This window comes from Narcine bancroftii, chromosome 8 (assembly GCF_036971445.1).
Source record: "Narcine bancroftii isolate sNarBan1 chromosome 8, sNarBan1.hap1, whole genome shotgun sequence".
In the NCBI taxonomy this organism is placed as follows: Eukaryota; Metazoa; Chordata; class Chondrichthyes; order Torpediniformes; family Narcinidae; genus Narcine; species Narcine bancroftii.
This window is the reverse complement of record NC_091476.1, coordinates 9,053,128-9,066,318: the sequence shown is the minus strand read 5'-3', so window position 1 is coordinate 9,066,318 and position 13,191 is coordinate 9,053,128. Positions and strand designations below refer to the sequence as shown.

The window sequence follows — 13,191 nt, the reverse complement described above, 5'->3', positions numbered from 1 at the left end:
GAATTTAAGGTTTTTTGCTCAATGGTGTCAAGAAAAATCAAAGCTTAACATAATTCATTTGTTAATTTAAAAAATGAATGTGTTTTTCTACCCAGGTCAAATCACAAGAATGGAAGATCCAAGCTCTAAACACAACAAAATCATACAGAACCCTTTGCACCCTCGGATATTGATCGCTCAAACTAGAAATGAATCTCAGTCATTTGAGCAACAGATAATTAATGACTAAGAAAACAAAGAGACACTCATGTGACAACACAAGGACTCAGACATCCAGCATCAAACTTTTCAAGAAATATCTTCCACCTTCTAAGCCAACAGGAATTTTTGGAATAAGCATTTGGCAATAATAGACATTTGGCTCTGTATATTACAATACTAATATTTAAAGTTGATTTAATCTAGCAAATTGGAACAATCTGCTCCAAAAGGAAGTCAAACTTTTGGACTTCAATAAAAATGATGATAACAGACTTCTATTGAGGTAAAGTCTCTCTATTTGATGGATTAAAGACTAATTGTGCAGAAGTCTCTGCATGACTTCTCAGATATCTTAATTGTGTGTTAGTGTCTGTGCAACGTGCAGAAATTTCTATTTTGGGTTATTAGCTTCAATTTCCTCGAGAGCATTGCATCATTTGTGTTTACTGAGTGGAACATGAATCCAAATTTCTATCTCACATTGGAAGCATGAAGGACAATGACAAAATCTTGTAATGATAATTGAAATTCTGCAAAGCATTAAAACCCCAGATGTCCACACAGTGCAGATGTCCAAATAGATGTACTCCACATAGAGCCATTTGCAGTTAGCTCATCATATCCTAGTTGCACTAAAATTCAGAAAAAAGTGGGATTAGCCTTGATATGGATGAATGAGAACTTGTGTTCTGCTATGGTTCCAAAAACAACCTGTTCATCTTGCTAGGACTTGAATGTGGTTGAAATAGCATCGCAAAAAAAATTGTTTTGGAATAGTTTCTTTAATATTCATCTCGTATTGAGCAGATATTTAATTCAGTGAAATATTTGGGTGCACTGAAGCCTGTTTCCATCTCTGAAGTATTGCCTTGTCTCAAGACTTGCCTCATCTCATATGCCTGATGAAATCCTCTGACAAATCTTTTTAAACTCCAGATTAGATTATTCCAAAATATTCTGGTAATTTAAGGTCATTAAAAACTTTGCTTCCTGTCCTAACTTAGACAGCAACCTATTATTCCTTCATCCCCATGCTTGAAGGCATTATCCAATCAGAACTGGCAATAAAACAGTATCTTTGTCAATTTTGTAGAAAGGTTCATGCGAAAGCAAAAGTTCTGGAGAAATGGCACCATTGGTATGGGCCCAAAGGGCGCAAGGAGCGGAGATACAGCGCTCCCATAGTGTCCAACTGCTCAGTCAACTGCCGTCAGCTTCACACAGGCTTTAAATGGCCCATAAAAAGAGCCAATGGTAGTTTTATTTAAAATCCCACAACCGTGGAGTCTGCGCCCAAGATGGCGACACCTCTAATCGGCAGCAGCCACGAGAGGTTGCAGATGCTAGGGGAGCAGAGGACTGGTGCAGGGCACCAGAAAGTGGGGAGACTATGCCCCGTCTGAGAAGGAGAACCAGAGGAGATGACCCACTGGCCGGTAACCATGGCAGTGGACCAATGATGTATGCAGCGGGCTGCTGGTGACTTGAGGCGAGGAAACCATGGATGCTGTGAGAATGGATCGAAATTGGCTGAAGGGGTACCATGTATCAGAACCGAGATGCCGAAGGCGAAGGCGCTGAAGGGTTCCAGACCGTATCAGAGATTCAGACCTATAGCTCGGTCGCCAATGGTTTGGACTAGACTCTGTGTGGTTACGGAAGTGCTGGAGGTGAATCTACGGACACTCTGTGACTTTGAGGGGGTTGCAGGGGGACTTTTGCTTCTCTTTCTCTAACTGTAAGGAGGCACTCAGGCAATTTCTGCCAATAGCAAATCTGTCTGCCTTACAACAGGCAAAAGCAATTTCATGTAAATATGACAGTGTTTTATTACAATGACAATAAATTGAATCTTGAATCTTGACTCTGAGGTAAGGTCAATCTCATTCTTGTTTACAAATACCAGAATCCCTTTCTTCCTCAAATTCAAAAACCTTTTCTGCCCTCCTCAAGTTCTAAACTCTTGCTGATCTCAGTATAGCCTCTGCATTATCAGGTGTACAAGATCTAGCAAAATCCTTAACTCTAAAATTGCCCCCAGAACTCCTCTGCACTTCAACCATTTTTTTTAACTTCCTCGATGATGTTCCTTCAAATCTACTTCATTGCCAACCCTTTGGTAATCTTCCTCTGATATCTCCTTGAAATGGCTCTGCATCTGTATTTTCAGCAAGTGATGAGAATCTGGATGGGCAGCATCCAGAGAGAGAAATGGACAGTCAATGCTTTGGGTCAGGAGCTTTCATCAAGATTAAAGAATGAAGGGGCGATATTAAATATAACAAGGGAAAGGAAAGAAGCTTGGGCGGGGCTAAGAGGTGATATGAAGATGGGAACATGGAGAGACAAGTAGATGGAGAGACACTGGGAGGGTGATAGTTAAAGAGTTTAAGAATGGGAGTAGCTAAAGAAACAATAGAAATACTAGAGTAGAAGTGGGGGGGTTTGCCAATTGTAATGCGATAGTACTCAGAGACTTGGGAGAAACACAAACAGGCTTTTATTAGCTTACAACTAAGGGCCAGTATTTACAGAGGTCTTCAGATAGTTCTGAGATAAGGCAGGAAAACAGGGTTTTTAATTGGGACCAACGGGGGAAGAGCCAAGAGGAGGTGTTGGCCATCTAACCTACACACACAGACAGTGAATTCCAGTTCACAGCACCTATATTGAAAAAAAATCAATGTTTATGCCATTCAATTGAAGGCTGTCCGGGAGAAATAGGAAATTTACGTTTGGCTACGCCCTAGCAATGGATGAGGCTGAGAACAGACATGTCTGTGGGGGAATGATAGGAGAATTGCAATGGTAGGCAACAGGCTGTCTGGCTTGGACCCATACACAGAGAGCAGGTGTTTGGCAAAGCAACCACCAATCTGCTTAAAGAACACAAGTTTGCATCAACTTTATTTTTTTTATATTTTGTTAACTTTTCCTGAAATTGTACAATTAGAATATGAAATAAAATGTACAGGTGTTGTCTATTTGACCTAATTTGAGTAAACAAAATAAGCTACCATATTCATCATATTATGGTCAGCTGATTGCCCGTCCATTAAAATGAGACTATTCCAATCTTTTCACGATCAGGATCAGAATTTAATTTCTAATTGTGCCAAATAGTTTATATGAATGCAGGGTGCCATTTCACAGCAAAATGAGAGTATAATGGTTAATATAATTTGATTCAAATCCTTTGAGGTTCAAATATAATAGTTACGGTTTCTCAATAAATGTAAACAGATCATTAACATTTGTAAGAGAACTTTATTTTTGATCCTGCTATACACAAAACAGAGAGAAAATTCTTCCCTGTGATTCTGGTTTGAATTTTACTTGAAGCAATCAATCACTTTTAAAAGTTCTTTCAGTAGTGCTACAGTGTATCACAGGTACAGTGGTTTGTGCTCGTGGGAGTTAGGGAGCATGGTTTAGCTACTGCCAAGAACGTAGGAAAGGGAAATGAGCTGCAAAGCCATAAGGAAAGGAAAGGGAAATGAAAAGGAAACATTCCCTTGCTATGTACTATTAATCTTTGCAATATTATCCATACACTGAAACAACAGAGAAATTGCTGAAGGAACTCAGCGAGTGAGGCAGCATTCATGTAAGGCAATAGATAGCCAATGTTTCAGGCCAAAACCTTCGTCAGGAAGAGCAAGAAAGGATCAGAAGCCCAAATAAAAAGGTTGGTGGGGGAGGGGAGGAGCACGGGCCAGCAAGTGATGGGTGAATGCAGGTGGGATAAGGAAGAAATGGGGGGGGGGGGGGGGGGAAACAAGCTGGGAACTAATAGGAAAAAGAGGCAGGGAGGTGAGGAAGGTACCCTCTGATAGAGGAAGGAAAGGAAGGGGTAGGGAGTTGGGAGAAGGTAGGAGTGGATGACAAGAAGACAGAAAATAATAGAGACCAACAAATATGAAAGGGCTGAATAGAGTGGATATAGAGAAGATTCTAGGAGCCTCTAAATTATAAGGACATCCTTTCAGAACAGAGATGCAGAGAATTTCTTCAGCCAGGGGGTGAAGAGCTGAGTGAGCTGCTGAGTGAATGACTTTCGCCCAGTAGCACTAACATCTACTGTGATGAAATGCTTTGAGAGTTTGGTCATGGCCAGAATTAACACGTACCTAAGCAAAGGACTGGACCCATTGTGATTCAGCTTTCGTCACAATTGCTCTACAGCAGATGCAGTATCACTGGCTCTCTGCTCAGCCCTGGGTCACCTCAAAAATGGCAACTCACACATACAGCTGCTCTTCATCGACTACAGCTTAGCCTTCAACACCATTATTCCCTCAGTGCTGGTCAACAAGCTCCAAACCCCGGGCCTCTGCAGCAACAAGCTCCAAACCCCGGGCCTCTGCAGCCTCTTCTGAAACTGGATCCTTGACATCCTCATCGGAAGATTACAGTCAGTACGAATCGGAAACAATGTCTCCTCCACTGATAATCAACGCAGGTGATCCCCAAGGATTTCATTACCATTGTCGGCAGAATCATAAGAAGCAATGAGGAAGCGTACAGGAGGGAGATCGATCAGCTCGTTGAGTGGTGTCACACCAACAACCTTGCACTCAATGTTAGCAAAACCAAGGAGATGAATGTGGACTTCAGGAGGAAGCCAGGAGAACATGACCTAGTCCTCATCAAGGGCTCTGTAATGGAGAGGGTCAAGAAATGCAAATTCCTGTGTGTCAACATCTCCGAGGATCTGTCCTGGAGCCTCATACGTACAAATGCAACCACAAAGAAGACTTACATGGCTATATTTTGTGAGGTGTTTGAGGAGATTTGATATACCACTGAAGAATCTCGAAAACTTCTAGAGGTGTACCATGGAGAGCATTCTGATTGGTTGCATCACTGTCTGGTATAGAGGTGCCAAAGCTCAGGAGAAGCAAAAACTCCAGAGGGTTGTTAACTCGGCCAATGATATCACGGGCAACGGACATCTACAAGAGGTGGTGTCTTAAGAAAGCAGCCTCTATCCTCAAGGACCCCCACCACCCAGGCCATACCCTCTTCACTCTGCTACCATTGGGGAAAAGGTACAGGAGCTTAAAGATGAGCCCTCAGCGGCACAAGGACAGCTTCTTCCCCACTGCCATCAGATTCCTGAATGATCAATGAACCAAAGGCACTCCTCACTCTGACTTTTCGTCCACTATTTTTATTTATTTTTGTAAGGTGATTTATATGAATGTTTGCACTGTGACGCTGCTACAAAACAACAACTTTTGTGACTTGTTCTTGACAATAAATTCTGATTCAAATTCTGAGAAATACAGAAGAAACCTACTAAACCTGACTGCTTCATAAGAAAGGGGATGAACCATAAAAGTCTGCTTATGGTGTGATTGTAGTAAAAACATAGAAATGCTGGAGGAACTCAACAGGCCTTGCAATGTTCATTGAAGGCAAGGATACCCTGTATATAACCAACGTTTCAAGCCTCAGCCCTTCTTCAATAACTTGAAAAGGGTTCAGGCCCAAAACATCAGTTATATACCTTTACCTCACAGCAAAGGCAGCCCATAATCTTTGAGCAGAGTCGTATGGGGACCATAGCCCAAAAGAAAGGTTGAGGATGGTTGCAGTAAATGATCCCTTCAGATTGACAGCTGAAGTGTTGTCTCACTTGAAAGGAATGTTTGGGGCCCTGCATAGTGATGAGGGAGGAGGTGCATTTGGTGCAATTGCAGGGAAAAGTGCCATGGGAGCAATTAGCAGGAAGGAACAAATGGACAAGGGAGTCGCCGATCCCCATGGAGAATGCGGGGGGTGAAGGGTGGAGATGTGTCTGGTGGTGGGATCTCATTGGAGGTGATGGAAATTATCAAGAATAATATGTTGGAGAGGAGTCACGTGATGGAGTAGTGGCCGGACGGTGAACTCCAGCCCTCTCCAGAAAAGTCGGGAAAAACAAAGGAAAACACAAAGGCACAGAAATAAAAGTTACAGAAAAGTGAGTATAAAGGTGGAAAGAAGATGGCGACAAAAAAAGAAAAATCGAAAGCAACGGTAAGAAGAGAGGAAGAGAAGACAAAGGAGGAAAAAGGTGAAGGCCTTACCTGTCCGAAGAGGCCCGCTGCGGAGAGAGAAACCCGCTCCCTCAGGTCGGTAAATAATGGACTACAAAAATGGCTCGCTGAGCCGAGTAAAAGTGCGCAACCGCGCATGCGCGATGCGAATGAAAAAAAACACACCGACGGGAGGGGGGACCAGCTGGGGAGTCGATCTCCACAGCTGGCAACGACAGCTGCAGAACACCTGCAGCAAGAAGAGACCACAGAAGACAATAGAAACAAGAAAGAAGAGAAGGAAAGGGCACCAAAGAAACAACAGATGGCCAACCCAGAGGAAGAAGAAGAGGAAGAGGAAGAAAGAGTACAGTGAAATAGAAGAAGAAAAGAAAGGCAAGATAAAGGATATACTTTCTCTTATTAAAGGATACATGGAATCATTTAAAGAATGGCAAACACCGGAATTTAATGATTTAAGAAAAAGAATAAACAACACAGAAGAGAAAATGAATAAAATAGAGATGACCTTATCAGAAATGGGAAAGAAAATGGACAAGATGGAAGAGCGGGCAGTAGCAGCAGAAATGGAGGTAGAAGACTTAAAAAAAGAAATTGGAGGAATCTAATAAAAAAACTAAAGAGACACAAGAACTACTAGCTCAAAAAGAATAATATGTTGAATGCAGAGGCTGGTAGGGTGATAGGTAAGAATGAGGGGTCCCTGTCCTTGATATGTCAGGGGTGGATGAGCAAAGGACAGATGTATGAGAAATGGAGGAACGCAGGGGAGGACCGCATTCGATGTCTTGGAAATGGAAAGCCTTGTCCTGGGAACAAATGTGGTGGAAACAGAGGAATTGAATGGAGATCGTCTCCTGAGATGGAGATGGAGAGGTCAAAAAAGGGAAGAGAGATAATGGAGATAGACCAAGTGAATTTAAATTTACATTTTTATTCACAGCACAGTAAAAGCTGATTCCGGCCATTTACACCCATGCCACCCACTTACAGCTAAACACACTCAATTACATCCAAATTAACCTATAACCTGTCCGTCTTGGAGGGTTGGAGGAAAGTGGGAAAACCCATGCAGACACAGGGAGAATGTACAAATTTATAGACAGCACGGGATTCAAACTCAGGTTGCTGGTGCAGTAATGGTGTTGCGATAAGCACTACATGGACTTGTGTGGCCCAATTTGAGAGCAGGTTGGGAGTTGACAGCGAAATTGATGAAACTGATAGTACTCTGAAACTTTGTACGGGTATATGTATGTTAAAGTTAATTTGCTAGATTGCTCGTGGCAGAACCTTTTTTTACAGTACCAAGTCTAATGAGACAGTAAAATTGAACTTGGATTTGACAGCTGGCCATGTTGGTCTCAGATGGTGCTTCTTATTTGAAAAATATATTTTTGATTTTACAATATATTTTTGCTTTATGAACAATATAGGAGATCAATCTTCCCCTTTGACAGAACCCTTTGTATTGAGTCTTCTTCCCCCCCCCCCCCCCCACCCACTAGCTCCCCCAACCCCCATCCTGCCTCCCACCCCAAATTAACAAAAATAAACATACATTAATTACTAAAAATAACAATACAAATACATTAAAACAACAAAACAAAAAAAGAGATAGAAAAAAATTTGGGTCGGGGTTGGGAGGTGGGGGTGGGTTGATGGGTGCTGACCAGGTTATTTCCTCAGTCTTGAATTCCGGGACTGGTATAACATTGGTCCTGTTATAGAAAGGCACTGGGAAGGTTAATCACACCCATGTTCCAATGTACCACAGATATGGTTGCCACACCTCAACGAATGTGCCATCCCTCCTCCTCAGATTATAGGTGATTTTCTCCAGGGTAACCCAGCTCTGCATCTCTGTGTTGCATCGTGTGGTGCTCAGCTGGGTGTCAGATTCCCAGGTAACAGCTCTACATTTCCTGGCCACCACCAAGGCAACTTTTACAAATTGAATTTGGCATTTGGACAGTCTCAGACCCATGTTCATAACATCCCCCAACAGGAACATCACTGGGTGCTGTGGATATTCCACCCCTATAATTTTCTCCATAATGTCCCCTAGGTCTACCCAAAAGGGTCTTACCGTGGTGCATAACCAGGTTGAATCTACAAAGGTTTGTGACACCACGCCACATCTAAAGCACATTTCTGATATCTCTGACTTTACCTTGTGCAAATTCTGTGGCGTGAGGAATAGCTGGTGCAGGAAATTAAATTGTACCAGCCTATATCGAGCATTAATGTCTGCTGTCATGCTGTCCCATCACAAGTTGGACCAGCTCCTGGATTGCTGTTCCTAAATCTGACTCCCATCTCGATTTATGGAGGTCCGGTTTCAGGCCCTCATTTTGGAACAAGAGGTACATAGCAGAAATGAATCTATGTGTGATCCCCTTTCATATTAGAGCCTCCACATCACTACATATTGGCAGGGCCATAGATGGACCTAAACTATCACTCGAAAAAAAGATCTTAACTGAAGATAGCAAAAGAAGGTCCTATTTGACAGATCAAATTTATTTTTTAATTGCTCAAACAACATGAGTTGCTCCCTGTCAGTATCGATACACCTGATCCCTTTCTAGCACTAGGTGTCCAGGATTTTGTTACATATGGTTATAGGTATCAGTTTATTCTGGGTTAGGGGTGTTTTGGGGGACAACCCCACTTTTTTCTCAGATGCTGCTTCACTATTCATGCTTCTATACTTCACATAGGAACATGAACAGAAGTGCAAGTAAGATTTCCAACCATATGAGCAGTAACGTATTCTTTATAAATTCATTCTTTTATAAATCAACAAAAACTTATCCTCACCTACATAACCTCAAACATTTGAACCCCCAATCTTAACCCAACTCTTCCCACAACCTGCACCGATATTCCTGAAAAATAATGGCCGTGGGGTTAATATTTGTGAAAACTTATTATTCATCTTAATTCACACTAATATTATGTCCCTAAGAAGCTATGGTGTGATGACGTCATTCAAATTCCAACAGAATTTTAGTGGGTTTCTAATGAGATGTGTACCTGAGGCCAACCTCACATGCAACAATAGATGTCAAGACTGAGGTTACTTGGAAGAATAAAACACGTTGGCCATCTACTGCTCTATCAAAGACACAAGCAAGATTTTCAAAAGAATCTTTAGCCCATTAATTGTGATTGCATTCTGGCAAAAAAGAGAAAAGTAACAGCATCCAACATAAAATTTAAAGGCCAAAGAATTCAGCACCATTGAGTCTTATTTTTCAGACATTAACTGGCTTCATAACTCTCCAACCTGAAGAACAGGAAGTCCACATCTGTGATACATGACCTACTGGAGATGACTTCCCTTCTTTTCTTCTTTTAACAAGTTACTCAAAACCACATAAAAGAATGCTCTATTGTTCTGAATCACTGAAGGACTTTGTCATTCTCTCGCTTTTTGAACTCTCATTCTTAAAATCATTCCTCTATCTTGGCTACGTAAACATTTAATCAAGACAGAGCGTGGCAGTTGTCCCGGATATGGTTTCTTCCTTAGAGCTCGATGTGCTCTATCGAGCTCCAAACCATTTGGAAAATTCTCTGGTCTCAGAATTGTTTTGGGGAAGAACATTGGTGTCTAGGGCCTGTATTAACTTTTCAGCATGGGGATGCAGGAGACCAATCTTCTAGATGAAACCATCTGATGTACTTGTCTCCTGATAGTCCTCTCATAAATGACGCCTGTAAATCTCCAGGTCAACAACTGTTTGAATGAAAGGATATTGTGGACTTCCTTATCAATGACCAGCAATTGCAGACGGCTGTGTGCTGTCTATGCTCATTGTTAAGATTGCATGCTCCTTGAGCAGATCTTTAAGTGTAACTTCATCAATAAAGCCAGCTGGAGCCTTATCACAGAGGCTGCAAGATCTAAACCATCCTTGTGATGGTACAGATTCGATCACCAATGTGTATATGTACAGATGGAAGTGTAAGATGACTGTGATTGGCTGAGAGCGTAGCCACGCCTACTAGCAGGTCTTAAAGGGTTGCTCCTAGCCAGACCAGGTCATTCTGGACTGGTCGACCTACATGTGATGTGCTCCAGTCTTCTAGTTAATAAAAGCTTTGGTTTGGATCAACAAGTCTTTGATTCTTTCGATGTGCTCTACAGTCATCACCCAAACCCTAAGGTGGGTAGCTGGATTGAAACAGCATTGGCAGTGCAGTTGTACTTCACGTTTCTTAGGCTGAGTGACTTCTCTCTGTGTTTTGTAATTGATCTTTTATCACTTATAAGCATCTGTTTTTTATGATAAAGAAATCTACGTTAGTGGCAGCAGGGTTGGCATAGTGGTTAGTGCAATGCCTTTACAGCACCAATGATCAGGACCTGGGTTCGAAACCCACACTGTCTGTAAGGAGTTTATACGTTCTTCCTGTGTCTGCATGGGTTTTCCCCAAGGGCTCCGGTTTCCTTCTACCATTTGAAACATAAAGTTAATGGGGTGTAAATTGGGCAGCATGGACTCATGGGCTGAAATGGCCTGTTACTGTGCTGTATGTCTAAAAAAAAGAGCCAAGTTAGCTGCCTCAATTACTATCCCCCAGTAGCACTCATATCCTCTGTGATGAAATGCTTTGCGAGGCTGGTCATGAGCAGAATTAACACTAATCTAAATAAAGATCCGGACCCGCTGCAATTCACCTACATCACATTTGCTCCACAGTAGATGCAATATCAATGGCTCTCCACTCCGCTCTGGATCACCTAGACTACAGCAACACACATCCGGCTACTTTTCATTGACTCCAGATCAGCCTTCAACACCAACATTCCCTCAGTGCTGTTCAACAAGCTCCAAAACTTGGGTCTCTGCATTCCACCTCTGCCACACGAACCTTGACTTCCTCATCGAAAGATCACAGTCAGTTCAAATTGGAAACAACATCTCCTCCTCATTGAGGCGCACCTCAAGGATGCATGCTTACCCCACTGCTCTATCACCCTACACCCACGACTATGTGGCTAGGTACAATTCAAATGCCACGTACAAATTTGCCAATGACATCACAGTTGTTGGTAGAAACACAGATGGCAATGAGGAAGCATACAGGAGGGAGATAGATCAGCTACTTGAGTATATCACAAGAACAACCTTGCGCTCAGCATTACCAAAACCAAGGAGCTGATTGTGGACTTCAGGTACAAATCAGAACATGAACCAGCCCTCATCAAGGTACAGCAGTGGAGAGGGTCAAGAACTTCAAATTCCTGGGTGTCAACATCTCTGAAGATCTGTCCTGAGGCCTCCACGTTCATCACGAAGAAGGCTCACCAGCGGCAATACTTCATGAGGAGCTTGAAGAGATTTGATACGTCACCAAAAACTCATGAAAATTTCTACAGATGGACCACGAAGAGCATTCTGATTGGTTGCATCACTGTCTGGTATGGAGGTGCCAATGCTCAGGACAAGAAAAAACTCCAGAGGGTTGTTAACTCAGCCAGCAACATCGTGGGCACCAGCAATTCACTCCATCAAGGACATCGACAAGAGCCAGTGTCTTAACAAAGCAGTCTCTATCTTCAAGGACTACCACCACCCAGGCTCTGCCCTCCACATCAGATAAAGGTAAAGGAGCCTGAATACAAACACCCAGCAGCACAAGGACCACTTCTTCTCCTCTGCCATCAGTTTTCTGAATGGACAATGAACCACAAACACTACTTCCTATTTTCTTGCAATATTTATTTATTTTTGAAATTTAATTTATAGCAATTCTTACATTGATGCTGACAAAAAACAACACATTTTGTGACATATTCGTGACATTAAATTCTGATTCTGAGAATAAAACAAATGTGAATAATGTAGGATTAGTGTAATTTGTTGATGGGAATTTGGTGCTTCCATGTTGTTCGACTCGATGAACACATTTCTGTCAGAGCAAGGAAATTAAGCAAAAATACAGAACATTGGAAATGGAGTTATCTTACTGAGACCCAAAGCACCAAGAATTCATTGGAAGTGTTAAGGCCTTTAATTCAGTCAATAATTTAACTCTATTGGATTTATCCTTTAATATAAATGATGTGATAGGAAATGTTTATGGGAGTTTGAAAAAAAAAACTTTGTCACTGCCTATTTGAAGGAGTTTCAATTTAAATAGATTACTACCAAGAGACCATCGACCGCAAGAGGCTGATGGAGATGCTGAGCAAAGTAACACTCAGATTTTACTAGTTGTTCCCAAAGAGATTTTGTGAATCTTAATATATTGCAGCTGCTAATCTCCAGTCTGTCAACCCATTTTAACAAGTTTTACTGTTACTAGATTAAATTTTTCACATTTTCCTTTATTTCCAGATTTTATGCTTTGTTTAATTATGGAGTAATACAAAATGCTTTCCAAATGGAATGCAAAGGGCACAGTTTATGAAGGCACTCTCCTGGCATGAAGTCCTAACTGCCAGGAGTTCCTATCAAGAAATTGTGGGAATGCTCCCTAGGATTTTCTGCCCAGTCAATTAATGGACAGAAAACTGTGTGGTGCATGTTGTGATTTCCTGATATTCATCTCCGGCAGGCAAAACTCCATGCTGGGAGTACAAATTTACCTCAGATGTCTGTCATTACATTGACAGAGGCCAGAAGCAATAAGGTTTTCTCAAGAAGTTTCTTAACTCTGCCTCTCTTAGTGCCTGGATTTGTTTGAACACAACCCATCGATCTTCATCAATTTAAAGCAGTGACTTTTTGATCGATCTAATTTTTCAATTTTAAAAAATTTTTAATCCTTCCTTACTCCAGAACTGAAATCAGTCTTCTACTATGATTATTTTGTTAGTTTTGAGGCCTTTCCAAGTGTGTAGCAGCAGTAAATTACATTTATCAAGTCTCTTCTACATGGGCGGTAAGGTTGGCGTAGTGGTTAGTGCAACACCTTTACGGCGCCAGTG

General features: G+C 41.8%; 2 long non-coding RNA genes across 9 annotated transcripts in view; one reads left to right on the top strand and one right to left on the bottom strand.

Annotated features, from left to right (window-relative positions):
• Positions 1-557, top strand: part of LOC138740342 (uncharacterized) — a 28,606-nt gene extending 28,049 nt beyond the window's left edge. Inside the window, exon 2 of the long non-coding RNA XR_011342857.1 lies at positions 96-557. This is a non-coding gene — a long non-coding RNA (uncharacterized lncRNA). The remainder of the gene's footprint in view (positions 1-95) is intronic.
• The window catches only part of LOC138740340 (uncharacterized), a 317,539-nt gene that overhangs the window by 146,178 nt on the left and 158,170 nt on the right, over positions 1-13,191 (bottom strand). The gene's annotated exons all lie outside the window — the stretch shown is intronic.